Genomic DNA, 5,911 nt, shown 5'->3' on the forward strand with positions numbered 1-5,911 from the left:
CCAGCCAAGGTGTGCGCACCCCGGGCAAACCGAGCTCCGAATCGTGCGCACCTTGGAGCACACTTCGGAGCCCTCCTTGGTGCGCACCGATGTTGCGCACCTCGGAGCGCACCCGGGGAAAACAATGCAATTAACCCGACTTTCGACTTCGTGGGCACCTCGGAGCGCTCTCGGGTTCGCACCTCGGAGCACACCGAGGTGCGCACCTTTGATGCGCTGCCTTCACCAATTTCCAGAAAAGGCAAGAAAACATTGAGAAGGTGTGCGCACCGAGGTGCCCACCCTGGCGAAGGTGCACGCGAGGTGCGCACCCGGGGCAAACCGGGCTCCGACTTCGTGCACGCCATGCTGCGCACCTTGGAGGGCCATGGTGCGCACCTTGGAGCACACTTCGGAGCGCTCAATGGTGCCCAACCCAGCCAAGGTGCCCACCGCGGCGAAGGTGCACGCGAGGTGCGCACCCGGGGCAAACCGGGCTCCGACTTCGTGCACGCCGCACCTTGGAGCACACTTCGGAGCGCTCCTTGGTGCGCACCAGGGCGCGCAACCCAGCCGAGGTGCCCACCCCGGCGAAGGTGCACGCGGGGTGCGCACCCGAGGCAAACCGGGCTCCGACTTCGTGCACGCCATGGTGCCCACCGCGGCGAAGGTGCACGCGAGGTGCGCACCCGGGGCAAACCGGGCTCCGACTTCGTGCACGCCGCACCTTGGAGCACACTTCGGAGCGCTCCTTGGTGCGCACCAGGGCGCGCAACCCAGCCGAGGTGCCCACCCCGGCGAAGGTGCACGCGAGGTGCGCACCCGGGGCAAACCGGGCTCCGACTTCGTGCACGCCATGGTGCCCACCGCGGCGAAGGTGCACGCGAGGTGCGCACCCGGGGCAAACCGGGCTCCGACTTCGTGCACGCCGCACCTTGGAGCACACTTCGGAGCGCTCCTTGGTGCGCACCATGGTGCCCACCAGGGCGCGCAACCCCGCCGAAGGTGCACGCGAGGTGCGCACCCGGGGCAAACCGGGCTCCGACTTCGTGCACGCCGCACCTTGGAGCACACTTCGGAGCGCTCCTTGGTGCGCACCAGGGCGCGCAACCCCGCCGAAGGTGCACGCGAGGTGCGCACCCGGGGCAAACCGGGCTCCGACTTCGTGCACGCCATGGTGCGCACCAGGGTGCCCACCGCGGCGAAGGTGCGCACCCGGGGCAAACCGGGCTCCGACTTCGTGCACGCCGCACCTTGGAGCACACTTCGGAGCGCTCCTTGGTGCGCACCAGGGCGCGCAACCCAGCCGAGGTGCCCACCCCGGCGAAGGTGCACGCGAGGTGCGCACCCGGGGCAAACCGGGCTCCGACTTCGTGCACGCCATGGTGCCCACCGCGGCGAAGGTGCGCACCCGGGGCAAACCGGGCTAGGACTTCGTGCACGCCGCACCTTGGAGCACACTTCGGAGCGCTCCTTGGTGCGCACCATGGTGCCCACCAGGCCGCGCAACCCAGCCAAGGTGTGCGCACCAAGGTGCACGCGAGGTGCGCACCCGGGGCAAACCGGGGTCCGGCTTCGTGCACGCCGCACCTTGGAGCACACATCGGGGCGCTCCCGGGTTCGCACCGGCGTTGCGCACCGTGGTGGGCACCTCGGAGCGCACCGTGGTGGGCACCTCGGAGCACACCAAGGTGGGCAGCGAGGTGCGCACCTTTGATGCGATGCCTTCACTAATTTCCATAAAAGGCAAAAGAAAACGAGATTTTAAAATTTCCGTTTTGAAAGATAGTGAGAAAAAGGGAATGCTGGTGCCATCTTGAGCCCGCCCTGGTGCGCAGCCCAGCCAAGGTGTGCGCACCAAGGTGCCCACCCTGGCGAAGGTGCGCGCCCGGGCAATTAACCCAACTTCCAACTTCGCGCGCGCCAGGGTGGGAGCGCACCCAACAACCGGGCCTGGGAAGAGCCAATGCGAGAAACCCCACCAAACGCTCTGACAAAAAAAGAGGGGGCGCTCCAGTAACCCCGCTTCGGAGCGCACCCTGGGCAAACCCAGCCAGGGTGCCCACCCCGGCCAAGGTGCAGGCGAGGTGCGCACCCGGGGCAAACCGGGCTCCGACAACGTGCACGCCGCATCTTGGAGCACACTTCGTAGCGCTCCCGGGTGCGCACCTCAGAGCACACCAAGGTGGGCAGCGAGGTGCGCACCTTTGATGCGCTGCCTTCACTAATTTCCAGAAAAGGCAAAAAAAAGAGGAGATTTTAAAATTTCCGTTTTGAAAGATAGTGAAAAAAACGGAACGCGGGTGCCATCTTGAGCCCGCCCTGGTGCACAGCCCAGGTAAGGTGCCCACCCTGGCAAAGGTGCGCACCCGGGCAATTAACCCTACTTCCGACTTCGTGCGCGCCAGGGTGGCAACCGGGCCTGGGAAGAGCCAATGCGAGAAACCCCACCAAACGCTCCGACAAAAAAAGAGGCGGCGCTCCAATAACCCCGCTTCGGAGCGCAGCCGGGGCAAACCCAGCCAAGGTGCCCACCCCGACGAAGGTGCACGCGAGGTGCGCACCCGGGGCAAACCGGGCTCCGACAACGTGCACGCAGCACCTTGGAGCACACTTCGAAGCACTCCCGGGTGCCCACCGGCGTTGCGCACCGTGGTGGGCAGCGAGGTGCGCACCTTTGATGCGCTGCCTTCACTAATTTCCAGAAAAGGCAAAAAAAAATGAGATTTTAAAATTTCCGTTTTGAAAGATAGTGAAAAAAACGGAACGCGGGTGCCATCTTGAGCCCGCCCTGGTGCGCAGCCCAGGCAAGGCATGCGCACCAAGGTGCCCACCCGCGGTGCACGCCCGGGGCAAACCGGGCTCCGACTTCGTGCAGGCCGCACCTTGGAGCACACTTCGGAGCGCTCCTTGGTGCGCACCATGGTGCCCACCAGGGCGCACCCGGGGCAAACCGGGCTCCGACTTCGTGCACGCCGCACCTTGGAGCACACATCGGAGCGCTCCCAGGTTCGCACCAGCGTTGCGCACCTTTGATGCGCTGCCTTCACTAATTTCCAGAAAAGGCAAAAAAAAACGATATTTTAAAATTTCCGTTCTGAAAGATAGTGAAAAAAACGGAACGCGGGTGCCATCTTGAGCCCTTCCTGGTGCGCAGCCCAGGCAAGTTGTGCGCACCAAGGTGCCCACCCTGGCGGAGGTGCGCGCCCGGGGCAAACCGGGCTCCGACTTCGTGCACTGCATGGTGCCCACCAAGGCGCGCAACCCAGCCAAGGTGCCCACCGCAGCGAAGGTGCACGCGAGGTGCGCACCCGAGGTGCACACCCGGGGCAAACCGAGCTCCGACTTCGTGCACGCCGCACCTTGGAGCACACTTCAGAGCGCTCCTTGGTGCGCACCAGGGCGCGCAACCCAGCCAAGGTGCTCACCCCGGCGAAGGTGCACGCGAGGTGCGCACCCGGGGCAAGCCGGGCTCGGACTTCGTGCACGCCGCACCTTGGAGCACACATCGGAGCGCTCCCGGGTTCGCACCAGCATTGCGCACCTTTGATGCGCTGCCTTCACTAATTTCCAGAAAAGGCAAAAAAAAAAAAAAAACGAGATTTTAAAATTTCCGTTTTGAAAGATAGTGAAAAAAACGGAACGCGGGTGCCATCTTGAGCCCGCCCTGGTGTGCAGCCCAGGCAAGTTGTGCGCACCAAGGCACCCACCCTGGCCAAGGTGGGTCACGGGGTGGGTCCTAGGGTGGGTAACGGGGTGGGTACTAAGGTGCGTGCCAAGGTGGGTCATGGGGTGGGTGCCAAGGTGGGCACCAGGGTGGGTGTGCACCAACCCTAGCCAGGGTAGGTCACGGGGTGGTTGTCGGGGTGGGCGTCAAGGAGCCAAGGTGGGTGGCAAGTAGCCAAGTTGCGTGCCAAGGTGGGTGTCGGGGTGGGTGCCAAGGATCCAAGGTGGGTGCCAAGGAACCAAGGTGGGTGTCTGGGTGGGTGCCGAGGTGGGAGCCAGGGTGGGTCCCAAGGTGAGTGCAAAGGTGGGTGCCAGGGTCAAGGTGAGTGCCAATGTGGGTTCCAAGGTGCCAGGGTCAGGGTGAGTGCCAATGTGGGTTCAAAGGTGCTAAGTTGGGTGCGAGGTTGGGTGCGAGGGTGGGTGGGTGCCAAGGTGTGCTAGGTGGAAGCCCGGGTGGGTCGGCATCCCATGGGTGTCGAGTTGGGTGCCTGATGGGTGCTTCTTGTCAAGTTTTAGTCGTCGGGACTCATTTCGAGCCTTAGAGGTCGTTTCTTGTCCGGTTGCCCTGTCTTCGACCTGGGAACCCAATTTTGGTCCTCGGGTCCCATTTTTTTTTGTCTCGCATCCCACTTTTGGCCTGTGGCCTTTTCGGGGTCGATTCTCGTTTTGGGCATCAGAGCATGTTTCTTCTCCTAAAACCCAATATTTGTTTATTAAGTCTCGGAACACATTTTTGTTCTCGTGGACCCATCATGGGTCTTGGAACGCATTTGTGGTCCTTGGGTCCCATTTTGCATCCCGAAACTTGTGTTTTGGTGCTTGATCCCTATTTTGGGTGCCCACCTTGCACCAAGTGCGCACCCGGGGCAAACCGAGCGCCTTGGTGCACCGGGGCAAGATCGAGCGTGCACCCGAGGCGCCCCGAACATGCACCAAGGTGCACTCGGCCCACATGTGAGCGCAGGTCGTTGCGCCCGAGGTGGTGTGTGGGCACCGCGTTGCAGACGGGACACTGCACGCACACGACGCCCCGTCCAGGTGCACGCACGTAGGCCGGGCCGGGTGCACACCCGACGCCCTAGCAAGGTGCGCGCACCCGGGCAGGGCTCACACTTGGCGAACGGGGCGCACTTCGCGAGGGAGGGTGTGCACCTCGACGGGGGTGGGTGGCCGGGGTGGATTCGCACGTGGGTCGCGGTTTGCTAAGTACACACTGCGACAAGCTCATAACGGGTGCGATCATACCAGCGTTAGTGCACCGGATCCCATCAGAACTCCGCAGTTAAGCGCGCTTGGGCCGGAGTAGTACTGGGATGGGTGACCTCCCGGGAAGTCCCGGTGTTGCACCCTTTTTTAGTTTTTCGCCGGGCGTCGCAATGCTATTTGAATAAACCTTTTGCCCGTTTGCGTTCTCGTCGGGGCCGGGCCGGGCCGGGGTGCGCTGCCCGCACTACCGCGCGCGCGGGGGGCGACACCGAGCGCGCACCCGAGGCGCCCCGAGCACACAGGCCACGGTGCAACCCGGGCGTTGTGCGCGCACCCCGGTGCGCCCGAGGTGCTGCGCGCGCACCCAGGTGAAATCGGTGTGCACCTCGGCCAGTGCGCGCTCGGTCGAGTCGCGCACGTTGGCCAAGGTGCACGGTGATGTTTCTTACTCTAAGGTTCCGCACCAGACGCCCGGGACAGGTGAGCGAAGCTGGGCGGGGCCGGGTGCGCGGCCGGGGCAGGTGCACGCAGCTAGAGAGAGCTTTGGAGCACACCAGAGGTGCGCACCTTGGAGCACACTTCGGAGCGCACCAATGATGCGCTCCATTCAAAAGTTTCCTGAAAAGGCAAAAAAAGTTGAGATTATAGAATTTCCCACTTGAGAGATTGTAAAAAAAAAAAATTTAAAATGAAGGAAACGCGGGTGCCAAGGTGTGCGCGCCCGGGTGCGCAGCCCAGCCAAGGTGTGCGCACCAAGGCGCCCACCCTGGCGAAGGTGCACGCAAGGTGCGCACCCGAGGCAAACCGGACAATTAACCCAACTTTCGACTTCGCGCGCACCTGCGCACCTTGGAGCGCACTTCGGAGCGCTCCTTGGTGCGCACCAATCTTGGGCACCTCGGAGTGCACCATGGCGCCCACCAAGGTGCGCACCCGGGGCAAACCGAGCTCCGACTTCGTGCGCACCTTGGAGCGCACGAAAGGTGCGCACCATGGCGCC

At 63.5% G+C, this 5,911-nt stretch overlaps 1 non-coding gene across 1 annotated transcript; it reads left to right on the plus strand.

The window, feature by feature from the left end:
• Window positions 1-4,936: 4,936 nt before the first annotated feature.
• On the plus strand, window positions 4,937-5,055 carry LOC131870295 (5S ribosomal RNA). Its single transcript, XR_009368618.1, has one exon. It is a non-coding gene; the product is annotated as a 5S ribosomal RNA (ribosomal RNA).
• The last annotated feature ends 856 nt before the right edge of the window (window positions 5,056-5,911 follow it).

Source organism: Cryptomeria japonica, unplaced genomic scaffold, assembly GCF_030272615.1.
Source record: "Cryptomeria japonica unplaced genomic scaffold, Sugi_1.0 HiC_scaffold_310, whole genome shotgun sequence".
Lineage (NCBI taxonomy): Eukaryota > Viridiplantae > Streptophyta > Pinopsida > Cupressales > Cupressaceae > Cryptomeria > Cryptomeria japonica.